Source organism: Castor canadensis, chromosome 1, assembly GCF_047511655.1.
Source record: "Castor canadensis chromosome 1, mCasCan1.hap1v2, whole genome shotgun sequence".
Classification (NCBI taxonomy): Eukaryota; Metazoa; Chordata; class Mammalia; order Rodentia; family Castoridae; genus Castor; species Castor canadensis.
In genome coordinates this window covers 48,740,953-48,761,493 of record NC_133386.1, presented here as the reverse complement: position 1 = coordinate 48,761,493, position 20,541 = coordinate 48,740,953, and the positions used below count along the sequence as shown (strand labels likewise).

The 20,541-nt window shown below is 37.1% G+C and overlaps 1 protein-coding gene and 1 pseudogene across 6 annotated transcripts in view; both read right to left on the bottom strand.

Annotated features, from left to right (window-relative positions):
- The window catches only part of Hs3st5 (heparan sulfate-glucosamine 3-sulfotransferase 5), a 286,031-nt gene that overhangs the window by 125,161 nt on the left and 140,329 nt on the right, over window positions 1-20,541 (bottom strand). For 4 of the 6 annotated variants that reach the window (XM_074076162.1, XM_074076157.1, XM_074076176.1 and 1 more), the window contains one exon: window positions 15,981-16,118. The exons of the other annotated variants lie outside the window; for them this stretch is intronic. The gene's annotated coding sequence lies outside the window, so the exon portion shown is untranslated. The remainder of the gene's footprint in view (window positions 1-15,980; window positions 16,119-20,541) is intronic. 6 annotated transcript variants of the gene reach the window in all.
- Window positions 15,755-15,867, bottom strand: LOC141416219 (U6 spliceosomal RNA; annotated as a pseudogene).

Genomic DNA, 20,541 nt, shown 5'->3' with positions numbered 1-20,541 from the left:
TGGCAGATAGTGTGTCACAAATATTTGTTTTTGAATAATTAAGTGCAGTTCAAACCCCCAAATCGCTAATTTTGATACCTATCTATTACTAATTCATTGAATTGTTAGCACATACCAAACACTGGTGCCAAGTACTAATCATTTAATCTTCACAGTGACTATGTTGTAAAGGCATTATTATCACCATTTTAGTGCTAGTAGTAAAGTATTCTAGTTAGGATAAGGAGTAGGTAACTTATTTAAAATCTTGGAACTTATAGAGGTAGATAAAGAAGTTAACCTACTTTAATTCCAAAACCTAAACTCTTACTATGCTAAGAACTGGCTTGAGCTTGGTAGTCAGTAATGTTATCCCACCCACAGTCTCAGAATTGTCTTGGCTTCTGACCCTGGTCTCCCTTAAACCCTCTCTGACTCTGGACTTTGAATCTATAATGCAAACAATGCTTCAACACTTCACTCTCCCCAATGTATCTTTTGGTGGTGTCTCAGATTGCTTGGCTGCCATAAAAAATGCCATAATTTGAAGCTGAAACAGCAGATATTTATTATTTTTCATGGTTCTAGAGGACTGGAAGTCCAAGATCTGGATGCCAGTATGGTCAGATTTTGGTGACCTTCTCTTTCTCACTTGAAGATCACCACCTAGTCACTTCATGCTTACAGATAGAGAGGTCTACCTTCTTCCTCATCTTCCAATCCACCACAGTGTGATCCCATTATTATGTCTACACTTAAAGTTAATTACCTCCTGAAAGTCCTGTCTTCAAATATAGTCAAACTGGGGAGAAAATTCAACATATGAGCTTGTACGGAGACACAAATCTCAGAGGTATCCTCCTGAGCTAACCTATCTAGAACGGTAACAACCAAGTACATCCCATTTCTCTACTTTGATCACATGATTCACTGTCACACTTGCTGGAGTAGCTGTCATACCGCCTTTTGGTTTCATGATATGTTTTGACCTCAGTAATTTAGAGATTAAATATACATATCTAGGTCAAATGTGTATTGGATTTGAAGAATTGTTAAAGCTCTCTCTGCATGCTCACTCTGATCAAGCACCTTCTCAACATTAATCCTTCAGGGGTTGCTTGCTGTTTTCAGTGTTCATTCTGGTGATCTTGTGATCAGAATTAGCATTGCAGAAGCAAGCACACACTTAGAGTCAAAGAACTGAATCTTATCTTTCTTTTCACCTGTGTGACCTGGAGAATATTATGAAATTCACAAAATATCTGCTTAAAATTTTTGTTTTCCTGAGTCCACCAAACCATAGACATCTGATGTTTACCGAATAGATATTTCATAGATCCTGTGTGGCCTAATGTAATGTCCTATGATCATTAGAGCTACATGCTATTTTCTTACAAGTTTGTTTCAAGCAGACAATGAACTCTACCTTATTCCTTGGATATCATGAATATTTCTTGAAATTTTCCAATTGAATCTTAGAATTGGAAATATATTCTGACCTAGTTATTACAAAGCTCCTTCCTTATCACAGGGGAAAATAAAACCTAAACTGGTTTTTCTTTAGTAACAATGGCCTTGTTCCTGAACTTGCATTAAACTGCTGTTGGTGTGGTAGTGAATCTTGTAGAAGGGCAGGACACATGACATTATGACCTGCACCAAGACTTCAAAATGCAGATTTGGTCATTATAGACATGACTAAAATGTCAGAGACTCTTGGTAAAGCAATGTGAACATTTTGAAAGAGTGCTTTCTTTTTTGGCAAGTATAGGAATTTAGGGAAATCTGCTAGTGTGTGCACACATTTATATGTGTGTGTGTGTACATGCTATCTTGATTAAAAAGTTCCTCTTGATGAGAGATACTTCTTTACATGTTCCATTTGCTTTGCATTTGGGTTTTATATTTCCATAAGATCAAAACTACTAAAATATCAGTATCCACAGGAAATGCAGGGCCATTATTTAAAACAAATTAAGAATATGCACAAGTCATATATTGCAGTATTTATAGGAATTTCACAGAAACATAACAAGTTACACTGTTAAGTTTTCACATAATTATTTATGAGTATAAAATATGAATTATTTATTTTATAAAGGAGAAATCAGTCATCCTTAAGCTTCTTGCTGGTTCTGCATTTAGACACTAATGAAAAATTCAAGTAGAGAAAGTGATTTTTTTCTTTCATTATTGTACAAAGAAAGTTTTCTTTCATTGGAAATTATTGTGATAACTGTTTAAATTTTCAGTTTCTCTAAAAGGTTGTCCTACTGGGGGAACTTGGAGAGAAGAGTCCTGGATAAGGCACTTGGAGATCTTAGTTCTTGTTTTGACTCTAGCATTAAATAGTTCTGAGAGTTTGAGCAGATCACTTAACCTCCTGGAACCTGAGTTTTCTTGTCTTTAAAAAGAAAGGATGATAAAATTAGATGAGTTCTGAAGTCCTTAGAGGTTCTCCCAATTTGTAATTCTAAATGTCTATTTCTATACTAGAGTCAACAGAATTATTCTCCATGAATAAAGAAAACATAAAGGTTATTTCAGATGGATATTATCCTTCATGTGGTTACAGTGGCTAACCCTGTCACTATTAAATAGCACACTCCAGGTAACATCCTCTAGTTGTTCCAGCCTGTGTTGGTTAATTTTTTTGTCACATTGATTAGGCCACTGGGTATTGTACCCATATTAAACATTATTTCTTGGTGTGTCTGTAATGGTCTTTCCAGATGAGATTAGCATTTTAATTGATGGACTTGATAAAGTAGATTGGCCTCCCTAATGTGGTGTGGGCATCATCCAATCAGTCAAGGATCTGAATAGAACAAGAAGCAAGATAAGGGAAGATTTGCTCCCTTTCAGTCTTCCTGCTTGAGGTGGGACAGATTTTCTCCTGCTCTTAAGACTAGGGTTTAAAAGCAAAGCATATTCACAGCTGGGATACTTTGAGAAACCCCTTTGAACATTGACTTTGGAAATAAAATAAAAGACAAGACTGTAAAATAGGTACAGTGATTAGGGGTTACTTGTGGGAGGGGAGTGAATTGAGGAGGTTAAGATGAAGGAATAGGATTGACCTGCTTCATATACATAAAGGAAATAGAACGATGAGCCTTCTTGTACTTGCTTTAAGATGGGGTGGGTGGATGGAGGAGGTGATCTAACCAAGGTACAATGTAAGGCTATTCAGAAATGTCACAACAAATCTCCCACCCTACCCTGTCTAATGAATATGTGCTAAAACAAATGAAAAAAAATAATGGGTTTATACCATCTTCTCCCCTGATTTTCAGACCTTTGGACTCAGACTAGAATTATACCACCAGCTTCCTTGGGTTTCCAGCTTGTCAACCATGGAACTTCACAGCCCGCATAATTGCATAAGCCAAATCCTGATTGTGTGTGTGTGTGTGTGTGTGTGTGTGTGTGTGTGTGTGTGTGTGTGTGTGTACATAGTTTCCTACTGGTTCTGTTCCTCTGGAGAAACCTAGTATAAAAATTTATCCTGAGAAGTGGAGAGCTATTATAACAAACACCTAAAAACTTGAAAGTGGGTAGAGTTTGGAAGAATTTTGAAATATTTTCTAAAAGAAGCTGAGGTTGTCATCAACAGATTTTCTAAGGTAAGGGCTTACTAGGAAAAAGGAATGGGAGAAGGTTTCTATCTTTTTATAGAAAGTAGAAACAATCAATTGTTGAATATTGGCAGAAATATGGGTGGTAAAGGCCATTCTGATGAACTCTCAAGTGGAAATGAGTAATATATTAGCACACAATGGAGAATAAGCAATCTTTGTTATAAAGTGGCAACAAACTTGACTAATTATATTCATAATAAAGTATTTTGTGGGAAGTAGAACCACAAGCAATGAAATTTACTGTTTAGCTGAGATTGCTAAGTAAAACATTTAAGGAGTGGCTTGAATCTTCTTCCTGATTGTTTATAATAAATGCAAGAGGAAAGAAATGACTTGAATACAGAATTATTAAGCAAAAAGAAATTAGAAAATAAAGATTTAGAAAATTCTTAGGGAATTCCAAGATGGCGGCTAGAGGTAGGAAGCAGAAAGCGACCCTCCTATAGTGAAATCTTGGAGAGACGCTGGAGACACACTTTGCAGGCATAATCACCGAGAAAAGGCATAACTTTGACTCCTCCACACCTCCAGCCGGCACAGAGAATCTCCACTTCATGTTAAACGGAGAACCGAGGAGGCCCCCGGGGCCGCCAGTGGCCGGCGCCCATACGGCTTGGGAAGACGCGGACCAGGTGAGCTTCGCAGTACCGTGGTAGCCCCACAGACAAGCCTGGGCCAGAGCAGCATAGCCCCCTGGACAGACTGACGTCCACCCGGGAAAAAAAGAGAAACTGAGTACTAAGCAGTAAGAACAGTTAAGACACGCTGGAAAGAGGGTGGGGCGCCCTGAGCGCTGAAGATTGGAGGAAGGGAACCCTTCCCGGGACTGTAAATAAACGAGCCGGGCGGGCCGGAGAGGCTCTGGCGGGAGTGGGGCGCGCCCAGCAACCAGGAGCGGGACGCTTGTGAGAGGAGGGAAGACCCACTTCCCACGTGAACTGTAAATAAACACGCAGGCCTGACAACGCTGGGCAGTGTCACCTTTCCCAGTGCTTGGAAAGGGAAAAGCCTGTAGCAGAGGCCCCCCTCCCCCGCACAGGAGAACTCTGAGCAAACAAAGCCTGTGGGACCAGGTGAGTGCTAGCTCACCCCAGAGATCTGCATAAATAACGCCGCCAGCTACAGGCGGAGAGCAGCAGGCAGGCAAGCCACAGTTGCAGATACCACTCTCGGAACTGCCTCCAGACGCTTTTTTTTTTTCTTTTTCTCCCTACCTTTGATGAGAGAACAACCGAATTACACCTGCAAGCCGAAAAACTTACTGAAACTGTATTGCATTTGAACTGGGGACACTTGGTGGGGTTTTTTTTTTTTTTTTTTTTTTTTATCCTCTGTGTGTGTGTGAGTGTGTAGTTTTGTTCTACTTTATGCATCCCCTTTGATGAGACAACTACAGAACAACATCTGAGGCACCAACTCCAGGACTGGAGATTGAGACGGACATCCAAATTATTAAGACTGAAACTGCATTGCATATAAACTTGGAAGTTTTTGGTTTTTGTTTTGTTTTTTTTTTTTAATTTTCTATTTTCCATTTTATTTTAATTCATTTTTATAAATAGATATTACTTTCATATACTTATTTTTTATTTTTTTATCTTTGATTTTCAATCCTCTCTCTGTCTCTCTATTGTCTGTTCAGCTTACTGTCGATTAGTACACTAACACTCCCTGTTTATACCTTTGAAACTCTCTTGTCTGATACCTTCTTCTGCTTTCTCCCTCTTGTCTGTATATTTGTTTTCCCCTTTTCTTTAACTTCTTGCTTTCCATCTCAGCTCACTCTTCCATTCTCAATATTACCATTGTTATTATTACAAGCTAGAAAATACTTAATTGCACACAGTACAGGGACAGTAACAACACCAAGGACAATGACAGGAAGACAGAAAAAACAAGGAAACCAGTTTCCCCACAGCAAAAAATTAGTACAGGAACCAGAGGGGAATGAAGAGAACAGAAACTCAGATCCAGACTCCAACAAAATGAAGATAAACTATGCCAAAGGACCCAATGAAGCCCACAAGAATAATTTAAAAGAAGACATACTACAAATACTCAATGAGAATTTTATAGAGATGATACTGGATAGGGTCAACCAAAATGTACAGGAGACACTCAAGAAATTCCAAGACAATAAAAATAGAGAATTTGAAAAAGCAAAAGAAGAAATAAAGGAAACCATAGAAGCACTGTATAAACACCAAAGTGAAAGAGAGAACACAATGAATAAATGGATAAATGAACTCAGGACAAAAATAGACAACAATAAAGAAGAAAACAGCCAGGATATGGAAAACCTCAGAAAAAAGAATGAAACAGAACTGCAAAACAAAACGGAAGGCCAATCCAGCAGAATAGAACAAACAGAAGACAGAATCTCAGAACTTGAAGATGAAATGGTAATTAAAGGAAAAACCGAAGAACTATTAATTAAACAACTCAAAACCTGTGAAAAGAAAATGCAAGAACTCACAGAATCCATCAAAAGATCAAACTTGAGAATCACAGGCATCAAAGAAGGAGAAGAGGTGCAAGCGAAGGGAATGCGTAATCTATTCAACAAAATAATAACGGAAAATTTCCCAAATCTTGAGAAAGATATTCCCATATAGATGCAAGAGGCCTCCAGGACACCAAAAGACCAGATCAAAATAGAACTACTCCATGACATATCATCATTAAAACAACAAGTTCAGAAACTAAGGAAAGAATATTGAAGGCTGTAAGAGAGAAAAAACAAGTAACATACAAAGGTAAACCCATCAAAATCACAGCAGACTTCTCAACAGAAACATTAAAAGCAAGAAGAGCGTGGGGTGAGATCTTCCGGGCACTGAATGAAAATAACTTCAACCCCAGGATACTCTACCCAGCAAAGCTATCATTCAAAATAGATGGAGCAATAAAAGTCTTCCATGATAAGCAGAAACTAAAACAATATGTGACCACAAAGCCACCATTACAAAAGATTCTGCAAGGGATCCTGCACACAGAAAGTGACACCCAACTTAACCATGAAAAGGCAGGCAGCACCAAACCACAGGATAAGAAAAAGCAAGACAGTAGAGAGTAACATCAAGTTAGGTACACACAATCAAACCTCCAAACAACTAAGATAACTAAATGGCAGGAATCACCACATACCTATCAGTACTAACACTTAATGTTAATGGACTTAATTCACCCATCAAAAGACACCGTTTGACAAAATGGATTAAAAAAGAAGATCCAACAATTTGTTGCTTACAGGAGACTCATCTCACCGACAGAAATAAGCATATGCTTAGGATGAAAGGCTGGAAGAAGATTTACCAAGCCAATGGCCCCCGAAAACAAGCAGGAGTAGCAATACTTATCTCTGACAAAGTAGACTTCAAACCTACATTGATCAAACGAGATAAAGAAGGACATTCTATACTAATAAAAGGGGAAATAGACCAAAAGGAAATAATAATCATCAATCTGTATGCACCCAATGTCAACGCACCCAATTTCATCAAACATACCCTGAAAGACCTAAAAGCATATATAAACGCCAACACAGTGGTTGTGGGAGACTTTAACACTCCATTAGCATCAATAGATAGGTCATCCAAACAAAAACTCAATAAAGAAATCCAAGATCTAAAATATGCAATAGATCAAGTGGACCTAGTAGATGTCTACAGAACATTTCATCCAACCTCTACACAATATACATTCTTCTCAGCAGCCCATGGAACCTTCTCCAAAATAGATCATATCCTAGGGCACAAAGCAAGCCTCAGCAAATATAAGAAAATAGAAATAATACCATGCATACTATCTGACCACAATGCAGTAAAAGTAGAACTCAACAACAAAAGTAAAGACAAAAAACATGCAAACAGCTGGAAACTAAATAACTCATTACTTAATGAAGAATGGATCATCGATGCAATAAAAGAGGAAATTAAAATGTTCCTGGAAGTCAATGAAAATGAAAACACAACCTACCGGAACCTATGGGACACAGCTAAGGCAGTCTTGAGAGGAAAGTTTATAGCCATGAGTGCATATATTAAAAAGATTGAAAGATCCCAAATCAATGACCTAATGATACATCTCAAACTCCTAGAAAAACAAGAACAAGCAAATCCCAAAACAAATAGAAGGAGAGAAATAATAAAAATAAGAGCTGAAATCAACGAAATAGAAACCAAAAAAACCATACAAAGAATTAATGAAACAAAAAGTTGGTTCTTTGAAAAAATAAACAAGATCGATAGACCCCTGGCAAACCTGACTAAAATGAGGAGAGAAAAAACCTAAATTAGTAGAATCAGGAATGCAAAAGGGGAGATAACAACAAACACCATGGAAGTCCAGGAAATCATCAAAGACTACTTTGAGAACCTATATTCAAATAAATTTGAAAATCTAAAAGAAATGGACAGATTTCTAGATACATATGATCATCCAAAACTGAACCAAGAGGAAATTAATCACCTGAATAGACCTATAACACAGAATGAAATTGAAGTAGCAATCAAGAGTCTCCCCAAAAAGAAAAGTCCAGGACCTGATGGATTCTCTGCTGAATTCTATCAGACCTTTAAAGAAGAACTGATACCAACCCTCCTTAAACTGTTCCACGAAATAGAAAGGGAAGGAAAACTGCCAAACACATTTTATGAAGCCAGTATTACACTTATCCCAAAACCAGGCAAAGACACCTCCAAAAAGGAGAACTATAGGCCAATCTCCCTAATGAACATTGATGCAAAAATCCTCAACAAAATAATGGCAAATCGAATTCAGCAACACATCAAAAAGATTATTCACCACGACCAGGTAGGCTTCATCCCAGGGATGCAGGGGTGGTTCAACATACGAAAATCAATAAACGTAATAAACCACATTAACAGAAGCAAAGACAAAAACCACTTGATCATCTCAATAGATGCAGAAAAAGCCTTTGATAAGATCCAACATCATTTCATGATAAAAGCTCTAAGAAAACTAGGAATAGAAGGAAAGTTCCTCAACATTATAAAAGCTATATATGACAAACCTACAGCCAGCATTATACTTAATGGAGAAAAATTAAAACCATTCCCTCTAAAATCAGGAACCAGACAAGGATGCCCACTATCTCCACTCCTATTCAACATAGTACTGGAATTCCTAGCCAGAGCAATTAGGCAAGAAGAAGGAATAAAAGGAATACAAATAGGTAAAGAAACTGTCAAAATATCCCTATTTGCAGACGACATGATCCTATACCTTAAAGACCCAAAAAACTCTACTCAGAAGCTTCTAGACATCATCAATAGCTATAGCAAGGTAGCAGGATATAAAATCAACATAGAAAAATCATTAGCATTTCTATACACTAACAATGAGCAAACGGAAAAAGAATGTATGAAAACAATTCCATTTACAATAGCCTCAAACAAAATCAAATACCTAGGTGTAAACCTAACAAAAGATGTGAAAGACCTCTACAAGGAAAACTATACACTTCTGAAGAAAGAGATTGAGGAAGACTATAGAAAGTGGAGAGATCTCCCATGCTCATGGATTGGTAGAATCAACATAGTAAAAATGTCGATACTCCCCAAAGTAATCTACATGTTTAATGCAATTCCCATCAAAATTCCAATGACATTCATTAAAGAGATTGAAAAATCTACTGTTAAATTTATATGGAAACACAAGAGGCCACGAATAGCCAAGGCAATACTCAGTCAAAAGAACAATGCAGGAGGTATCACAATACCTGACTTCAAACTATATTACAAAGCAATAACAATAAAAACAGCATGGTACTGGCACAAAAACAGACATGAAGACCAGTGGAACAGAATAGAGGACCCAGATATGAAGCCACACAACTATGAGCAACTTATCTTTGACAAAGGAGCTAAAAATATACGATGGAGAAATAGCAGCCTCTTCAACAAAAACTGCTGGGAAAACTGGTTAGCAGTCTGCAAAAAACTGAAACTAGATCCATGTATATCACCCTATACCAAGATTAACTCAAAATGGATCAAGGATCTTAATATCAGACCCCAAACTCTTAAGTTGATACAAGAAAGAGTAGGAAATACTCTGGAGTTAGTAGGTATAGGTAAGAACTTTCTCAATGAAACCCCAGCAGCACAGCAACTAAGAGATAGCATAGATAAATGGGACCTCATAAAACTAAAAAGCTTCTGTTCATCAAAAGAAATGGTCTCTAAACTGAAGAGAACACCCACAGAGTGGGAGAAAATATTTGCCAACTATACATCAGACAAAGGACTGATAACCAGAATATACAGGGAACTTAAAAAACTAAATTCTCCCAAAACTAATGAACCAATAAAGAAATGGGCAAGTGAACTAAACAGAACTTTCTCAAAAGAAGAAATTCAAATGGCCAGAAAACACATGAAAAAATGCTCACCATCTCTAGCAATAAAGGAAATGCAAATTAAAACTACACTAAGATTCCACCTCACCCCTGTTAGAATAGCCATCATCAGCAACACCGCCAACAACAGGTGTTGGCGAGGATGCGGGGAAAAAGGAACCCTCTTACACTGTTGGTGGGAATGTAAACTAGTACAACCACTCTGGAAAAAAATTTGGAGGCTACTTAAAAAGCTGGACATCGATCTACCATTTGATCCAGTAATACCACTTGGGGTATTACTCTTGGGGATATCTGTTGGGGATATACCCAAAAGACTGTTACTCCAGAGGCACCTGCACATCCATGTTTATTGCGGCACTATTCACAATAGCCAAGTTATGGAAACAGCCAAGATGCCCCAGCACAGACGAATGGATTAAGAAAATGTGGTATCTATACACAATGGAATTCTATGCAGCCATGAAGAAGAACAAAATGTTATCATTCGCTGGTAAATGGATGGAACTGGAGAACATCATTCTGAGTGAGGTTAGCCTGGCCCAAAAGACCAAAAATCGTATGTTCTCCCTCATATGCGGACATTAGATCAAGGGCAAACACAACAAGGGGATTGGACTTTGAGCACATGATAAAAGCGAGAGCACACAAGGGAGGGGTGAGGATAGGTAAGACACCTAAAAAACTAGCTAGCATTTGTTGCCCTTAACGCAGAGAAACTAAAGCAGATACCTTAAAGCAACTGAGGCCAATAGGAAAAGGGGACCAGGAACTAGAGAAAAGGTTAGATCAAAAAGAATTAACCTAGAAGGTAACACCCACGCACAGGAAATCAATGTGAGTCAAGGCTCTGTATAGCTATCCTTACCTCAACCAGCAAAACCCCTTGTTCCTTCCTATTATTGCTTATACTCTCTCTACAACAAAATTAGAGATAAGGGCAAAATAGTTTCTGCTGGGTATTGAGGGGGGGAGAGGGAGGGGGCGGAGTGGGTGGTAAGGGAGGGGGTGGGGGCAGGGGGGAGAAATGAACCAAGCCTTGTATGCACATATGAATAATAAAAGAAAAACAAAAAGAAAAAAAAAAAAAAAAGAAAATTCTTAGGATATTCATATTGCAAAAAATGGAGAAGGGAGCATTATCATATGGCCAAAAGACTCTCAGATGAGATTAACAAAGCTGGGCCCAGTGGCTCGCCTTAATTCCAGAACTTGGGATGTGAAAAAAGGGGATCAGGTGTTTGAGGCCAGCCTAGGCTATATAGCTAGATCTTGTCTGAGAGAGAGAGAGAGAGAGAGAGAATAGGGGAGAGATACTAGTATGAGTAAGAATCATGAAGTTAATAATCTATCCACCTTAGTAGGAAAACTGCCAATTTGAACGGAAGGATAAGAAGATGGAAAGAAATGAATTTTGCAGATCTGGGGCTTATGGAAAACAGTGGCTTTCTGTCCATTCCAACAGTTTTCAGTTCTACAGAAGCAAGTACTCATAATTCTTCTATCTTAATATGTCCACACTTTTAAATGTCTTTATAAATATGTCTACCTTAATATTTCTTGAAATTTTAATTTCAAGCATTGATTATTGATTTCCTTCTAGGAAGAGAAGGCTTCAGCTCTCTTTTCACACACCCGCATTATGTTTATATCAAACACTTTCTGTATCCTGTTCTCCTAATACACTTAGATCAGTAGTGATCTTTAAGATTATTAATACGTTACTAGTGTTATGTGTGCCATGCTCACCTGAACTGTACTGTATCAGGTATTCTGTCAACTTCCCTCCATTGGGGAACTCTCTTAGACCTGTTTGCTTGGTTTCATTCTAATCTAACTGCAGCATAGAATTCATTCTGTGGTTCTCCTTGCTTTTTCTTGGATAAAATCCCATGTTGCTTATTTACTGAAATACTACATATTCTACTTACTTTATTTCCCTGTTTGGTAAGTACATCCTCTAAGGGCTTTCTGAGTGAGATAGGGTGCATGTGAAGTAAAATATTTTTGTATTTTTTATAACTGAAAACATGATTGTGTGAGGTATGTCTACACTCACAAATGATCAATAGTGCTGCTTGGAACAGATTCTGGTTTAGAAATAATTTACCTAGTGAATTTTGAAGGCACTTCATACTATGTAGGTACCCACCACTGCTGCTGGGAAGTCTGATATCATTTGATACTTTATCTGCTTTACAGAATTTGCACTTTTGCTCTGGAAATACTGAAGATTTTTCTTTGTCCAGTGTTGCAAAATTTCCTAATGAAAATAGTCTATTCTTTTTAATTGTACTGGCCACTCCATCATTCCCTGAGTTACAAAACTTATGGTCTTTAATTCTGAAACTATTCCTTTGATGACTTCCACCCCCCAATTAAAAATTTTCCTTCATAATGGGGAATTCTTATTATTTAGTGGTAGGATACTTGAACAAATTTTTAAAAATATCTTTTCTTATTTTCTTTTTTAAAAATGTTTTTTCCTTATTCATTTATTCATATGTGCATACATTGTTCATGCCATTTTCAATGTTCAATTTCTCTATGATTTTGCTGTATTTGCTGGAGTAATGCCTCAACTTTATTTTTATTTTACATTTTATTTAGTTTTTTATTTCCATCATTGTAATTTCCAGACACATTTTTATTTTGATTTTAAATGTACACATTTTATAGTATATTATTCTCTTTCTATTGACACAATATCTTATCTCTTTACCTACTCTGTATTTTCTGTAAGGTGTTACAGTTTTTGTGCCTACTGAATTGGATATCTTCCCCAAAACATGTTGATCCATTATTGTCTACTCACTTCTGAATAGACAGCTTATGACTGTGCACACAAAGGGTCAATTGTGATCTGGTTGGATTGCTTGTTCAGGAAATCCTTGATCTTAGTATTCCTACTTTTTGTTTTCTTCATTTGAGACTGATGGAATTCCCTGACTCTTTGAACACACTTCCTGGAGAAATATGATTATTTAGTTCTCTCAGTCCAGTAGGGAAAAAGACCATGACTCTCAACATTGTGTAGATAAATTCTATAATTTATTATTTTCAGAGTGGCTTCCCTGTTCTCTCTTCTGCCTGATGTTCCCACTCCATGTACTCTATTTTTCACCAGTCATGAATAAAACTTCAGTTTCTTAGCTGCATGAATGAGTGAGGGAGTTTGGCAGGTGTGTAGTTGTTCTTATTTAATCTTCCTGTTACTTGGCTCACCTTTACTTCTCAATTTCAGAGAAACGCAGCAAAGTCATTTCCTGAGCCTTTGGGGAGTGATTTGGTGGAAAATTCATTGCTTCTGGGCTTTACCCACCACTGGTTTTAGAATTCAGCATTTTGGAGTTTGCTAAATTGGTTTCCATTATTATATCTGCTTTCCAGCTTAAATGATATGTTGCTGTTTTCTCCTAACTCATGCTTTTTGGCCTCTTAAAATAATTTTTTTTGCCATTTCTCTGGTGGTTTGGAAGGAATCCAATCACTAACTACCTTGCTCGCCATGGCATTTTTGGCAGGAAGTGCAGTGCCAGGCACTTAGAAGATCTCTAACAAATACCAATTAACCAGGTGTAATTCTTTTCATCCTCTTCATGTGAATAAGGCAAAGTCACTGGATTGATCCTATGCACATGTATCCAGATATTATAAGGTGCTAAGTATTCTTTGCCACCTTAGTGCTAAGCTGTGCATTGATCTGTTTGGTGTCTTAGAACTTCTCTATTGTGGAAATATTTTATAGATGTAAATGCACTATCTAGACCAGAACAGAATATGAGTCTCTAACAGTGACAAAGAGCTTTTCTGTGGCTGATATTGCCATCTGTCCTGGTTTCCACTTAACATGTATATTAGTTGTTTGAATAGATTCTTGAATGGTGAAGGTCACTTTATTGTCGCCCTTTGAGTATAGGGTCATCGAGAATAACCTCCAACTGCAGCTGTGACCAAAGAGAAAATGACTTCAACTGTTGACAAATGCCCTCAGCCCAGACTTAATCGTGGTCTAATAACATTAAACATAGAAAATACAGGACAAAGGCAATCGTGGTTTCACAAAAGGATCTGACTGCACATATCCTGACAGCTTTTCTTATTACAGGGAGTGTTCTTCAAAATGTAATATCCTACCTTAAAAGCGGCAGAGGTCAACACGAGAAGGGGATCAGGAACCAGAAGTAGAGATCAGGGGATCAGGAACCAGAAGTAGAGGTGAATCAACTTGGGTTATAACATATTTGTACATGGAAGCAATGCTAGGAATCTCTCTGTATAGATTAGATACTCTTAACTCAACTAGCAAAAATGCTTTGTCTTTCTTATTATGCTTATGTCTTCTCTTCAACAAAATTAGAGATAAAGGCAGAACAGGTTCTGCCTGGAAGTGAAGGGGGCTGGGGGACAGGGAGGGAGAAATGACCTAAATAATGTATGCACATGTGAATAAATGAATAAGCAAAAAAAACAGAAAAACAAAACGTATGTCCTAGGTACTTATCTGTTCTTTCCTCCATACTGTCTTTATGTTGTTTTCAATCACATAGTAATAATTACTACAAAGTGAAAATAGTTAAAATTGATATTAATTGTCACTAAATTTTGCCTGTCTATTAATAGCCAATGCTATAAAATTGAAACAATTTACTCTACTTGAAGAAAAGAATCTATGAAAAGAGGACTCTTACTTTACTCGAGAAGTATTTGAACAAGGTAGCTACAAACTCTACCTATTTGTCCTGAAATAACTGTCACATTAGGGACAAGGAAGGGCAACATGAGAGTCAAGTTTTATGAGAATCAGTCTTGAGACAGGTAAGGCCTAGGCTTTGAAAATAAAATAATGGATTCTGGGTAAGTGGTAGAGATCTGATCTCCATTTTGATTGCAGCCCTTAGCTGAGTGAAGAGAATCCCTAAGCCATTGAACCTCTCCTCACTCAATGCCTTGCATTGTTAAGAAGTAGGGCTTCACAGTTACTTTGGGGTGTGTGTGTGGGGGGGAGGTGCCCTATTTTCTGAGGAGAAGCTTGGCCTCACCTACTGTAGTCCCCTGGCCCACATTCCTTCTAGTTCCTTAATTTCTATGAGAAAAAAATCAGTCCCATTTTTATTTGATTGACCATAAAAGCAAATGTATCTTGGCAACCCAGTCACCCAAATTTCAGGCTCTTCCAAAGTTTGTAACTTTGAGCTCTGTTTGTAAATTCTTTCCCACACCCACCAAAACAGTGGTTTTTAACTTTCAGTATCTTATAGAAACAATGACTGCTCTTCCAGAGAGAAAATATTTTCTGGTATTAACTTCAAAATTATTTTTTGTCATGTAGTCCCTATTTAAGAAATAGCAAAATGAATAGCAACATATTATTATTTTGGACACGGTATAAATATTTGAAGAAATGTTTTTCCCAGGGTAATATCTCTGTCACATTCACTAAGTGGAAGGCATAAAGTTTCAACAATTTTGAAAGCACCTCTTGAGAGCTAACATACGCATATAGATTTCTAAATAACTTGATGATTGCAGATATGCATGAGGTACTTATTATATGGCAGACACGGTTCTAAGCACTTAACATAATAAACTCATTTCATCATTCAGATAACTATAAGAGATAGATATCTACTATCATCTAATTTTTATTTATTTATTTAAATTTTTTTGATGGTACTGAAGTTTGAACTCAGAACCTTGAGCTATAACCCCATCCCTTTTTGCTTTAGCTATTTTTCAGATAGGGTATCACAAAAATTTGGAATGCTTCACAAATTTATATATCATCCTGTGTAGGGGCCATGCTACATGATAATATTCTCTGTAGCCTTCCAATTTTAGAATATGTGCTACTGAAGCAAGCACTGTTATCCCATTTGGTTGATGAGGGAGAGGTTAGTATTTTACACAACATTATCTGTTATTAAATGGTAAGAACACAAGGCTGAGCCGGTCTATTTAAGGTGCATTCTACTTACCTTGCCTGTCTTTTTTTTTTAAATCACTTGTTCGACCTAGGATTTTGTGAAGAATTTGAATAGTGGAATATTCAAAACTAATGTCCAAGTCCAGAGCCTACTGCCTTGCAGTTCTGGGAAGTCAGTTAGAAACAGCACCTAGGAGCAAGGGTGACATTTCATTTTAAAAACTTAGTAGGCTGCCTGTGGTCTCAGAGGGAGGAAACTGATTATTCAGTTAGAAACCTCAGAATTCTGCAATTTGGGGAAAACTGGTTCTAGGGTCATAGCTTTTACCCTTCAATTACAAAATAGAGATAAGTCACATCAACGTCAGTGACAAACACAGCTTACCACAATTTCTCTTAAAAATGGCTTATCATACCTGCTGTAACTGTTCCAGGAATTGGGGGAGGGAGGATGAAAGAAAGCGGTAGAGGGGGTGAATTCAAGTATGATATATTTGATACATTGTAAGAACCTTTGTAAATGCCACAATGTACCCCACCCAGCACAACAATAAAGAAAAAGTCATATCATTGACTACTATGCCACAGAATATGATCTTATTATTTATCTCCTGTTATTTCCATGGTTGCTATAAAATGCTATTATACTGTAAAGTTTTTTCTTTTCCTCCTCCTTTTAGCAATTTTTAAAAATTAGCAGTAGCATGGATGTGCATCTGTGGTTGTTATGTTGCAGATTACATCCTGCCACCAGCACAGCAGTCTTTATTGAACCAGGGCTAAATGGTGAATGATCTGTTTGCCCATTCATGGAACACATTAAATCAGCGAGCTCCTCTTAATCACTAACGTGTGGTATCCTGGAGCTCATAGCTTCTTTCTGCTTTAGGAGTCAGTGGTGAAAGGACAGACAGATGAACACACACACACACACACACACACACACACAGTGTTATGGGAACCTAAGGAAGGAAAAGTCAGGGAAGTCCTCATGAACGAGGTGATAGGTGAATCATGTTTTTGTTTTTTAACTTTTTAAATGCATTTTTATTTTTTTAATATCTATTTTTATGATTATTATTATGCTGGGTGGGGGTCCATTGTAGCATTTACAAAGTTTCTTCTAGTGTATCAAATATATCATACTTGAGGTAAATCACATTTTGAAGGAGAAATATGAAGTCATAGAATACAAAGAATATGGTGTGTTTGGGGACCTGCGATGAATGTGGCACTCCAGTATATGTGAAGCAGTGCAGAATGGAAGTTTGAGATGGTGGATTTGGGCATCATTCTGCCTGGTTCGAATCCTGGTGCTGATGTTGGACAATTCCTTATTAACTTCTTTGTGCGTTGATTTCCTTATGTGTATAACAAGGAAAATAACATCACCTGAACTACAGGGTTTTGAAGGCTAAATGAAACAATATTGTAAAGCCTCTAGCTTTACGTAACTGGCACTAATGAGAACTCAGTAAATGCTTATTATTATCACCCCAGAGAGACAAAGTAATTTTATGCAATCAATATCATGATTCAGAGTGAACTTTTCCCCACACTTGACTTCACACTTACAGTAAGCAAATTAGATTATATTCTTAGATTCCTTTGGATAGGTACTCTCTTCTATAAGTTAGAAGCTTACAAGGAGGGCAGCTTCCCAACACAGATACTATGAATCATGTCTGAACAGCTGATTTACAGCCCATATAAACATTCTGATCTCCTTAATTGTGAGGTTAGTAGATGAAAGGGCACCAAAAATATGTGCAAGAGACTCATATTGTCATTAGATGGCTTATGCACAGATTTTAGAACAAGAGGTAGGGTGCAGTAGTTCATGTCCGTAATCTCAACTACTTCAGAGGTAGAGATCAGAAGGATAATGGTTGGAGGCCAGCCCAGGAAAAACCTTAGTTAGACCTCATCTCAACCAGTAAGCTGAGCATGGTGGTTCATACCTGTCATCTCAGCTACATGGAGGTCAGAGGTAAGGGAGGATCCAGGTCTGAGCCTGGCTGTGGGAAAAACACAGGATCCTACCTGAAAAATAGCTAAAGCAAAAAAGGGCTGGGGGTTGGCTCAAGTAGTAGAGTTCCTGCCTGGCAAGAGTGAGGCTGAGTTCAAACTTCAGTACTACAAAAAAAATTAGAAATGTATTTATTATGATATGTAATCTTTGTCTTTTTGAAAGAAAACAAAGTTATATTTGGGTTTCATAACTCAGAAATAGTTTTATAACTTTAACTGAATTGACTTAGACATCATATTTCTACATTAACTAAATCTAAGACCTGAAGGACTTGTGAAGGTAGAGCATTTAATTGAGAAAGTTTGAGGCTTTCTAGTTTATATGTACTTTATGTTTTTTTGTTGTTTGAAAGGTGTGAGCTTTGATTTAAAAAAAGTTTACTTCAGTATGCTAATGATATAATCAAAATATTAATTAAAAGGCAAAACAGTACCTTAATGTTATACCTGCCCCTCCTTTCTCCCTTCCTCCCTCTCTTCCTTCCAGGGCTTGAATCCAGGGCTTTGTGCATTCTAGACAAGTGCTCTTCCACTGAGCAACTTCTCCAGTTCTTTTTAAAAATTTTATTTTAAGATAAGCTCTAGCTAAATTTCCCTGACTGATCTTGAACTTGCAATCCTCTTGCTTCAGTCTCCCCAGTACCTGGGATTCATTAGATCTGGCTGCTATTTTTTCTTAGAGTCTTGCACCTAACAGCTAGTGCCATTGTCAAAACTTGTTTATAAAAGTGTTTACTTATTTTATTAAATTAAGTTCTTAATTTTAAATTACTATGTTGTCATCATATAATGGATAAAATGTATAATTGCCAATTCATTGTAACTATTATTAAGTTTTAAATAAAAGTATAAGAATGCTTTCTGATTCAAGAAATTTATTATTAAGCTGCTTCCTCTGACGTAGCATCAAATCTGTCCTGAGTTGAACTACCAGGAAATGACAATGACCAGTGAACCACTGTCTTTGTCCACAAAAAACAACTTACAAATGTTTAGTTCTGTGTCTAATATCTGATTATTAAAATGTTTGAAAAGTTTATTTTAACAAAGAGATGGAAATTCATTATGAAACAGTATTGCAGAATAAACATTGTTTTATAACAAAAAGGGAAAGACTTAAAGGAATTAATTTTCTAAAATCTGGTTCCTTTTAGCTGAATAATATTAAATGATTATGACAATTTCAATAGGCACCATTGAAAGATACAAAGAAATTTGGAAGGCACACACTCTTTACATTTAGATTCATATCCTATCACTTTCCATGTCTGAAGACAATTATGAAGAGCTATTAAAGAACTGTTTGGGTGACAGCAGGTTTAGATGGATGTATTTGTCCAGAGCAAACCAACTTCCATAGTTTAGAAGTCTTTCCTAGTTTCCTAGACCATACCATCTGAGAAAAGGAGAAAGGGTCATTTTAATGCAGGGAGGTACCAGCCAAAAGTGACAAAACCCTGTACATTAGGGAAAATGGGATTAAGAGTAGGAGTCCCTAAGGGGCTGGCAACAGACCAGACCGACTGTGTCACTATGTGTGAGTTCAGCTGCTGTAAGCCAATACAGAGTGGTAGGTTCAGCTTGGAGTCCTGCTCCAATTAAGCATACAGATTTTTAAATAATATAAACCATTCTGCAAGCCATACTGAATATATTGTGTGAGAGATTCTGTATATTTTGTGATCCTGTGGGTTCATGGGCTGTGTGGCCTATGCAAATTGGAAATAAACCAGACCATGGGACAGAATTGGTTATATCATTTATTAATATTAAATGTAATTGGATAGAAAAATTGAAGGGACAGTTTCTAGTTGTATATCCTCAGGCAGGGTAAGGGTGAAGTTAAGCTGATGAAATCCACATCAAATCACAGGAATTAGTATTATGTTCTCTAGTTGGCCATTTTGTTTTTAGGATCTCTTCTCTTTTTTTTTGCTAGTGGGTTGGGGTAGGCTGGGGTGAACACAGGAGAATAAGATCTTTTCCTGTCTGTCCCTCCACTGAGTGGGAATTTTTTGGGAGACTGAGACATTACATCTCTTAAGTACTGTTATTTTTTTTATAGCTTATTTTATTTACTTGAAATAAACTCTTTGAAATAATGAAAGAAAATATATTGCTCAAATTCAAATGATAACACCAAATTATCTGGGAATGGCTTTTTGTAAGTCTCTTCCCTCACTGGGCTCAAAGACCAGAACTATACTAGCATCATTCCAAGTACCTTGTAGCCAGAGTGGGGCTCCATAAAAGGACTCAGACTTCCATAGGAGTGAATCTAAGTCTATACAGTGACAGACACTTGATATGGAATTTAATATGCATGAAGATAAGTTACTGCGTGATTATTGTTTGAAGATACTGATTCGCTTAGTGGAACTTTGAGTTTTTTTAAAGAGGGAATTTGGTGACATCAGGAAAAAGAAACACTAAATAAAAAGAGAGAGTACTAACTGAAGAGAAAAGTTCTCTTGAAGGAAAGAGAAGTAAAGTTGTCTTTATTTTAATGGTTGTTGCCTTGAAATGGCAAAGTAATTTTCACTTCAGGAAGGAGATAGCTTGAGGCCACAGGGCTCCAACTA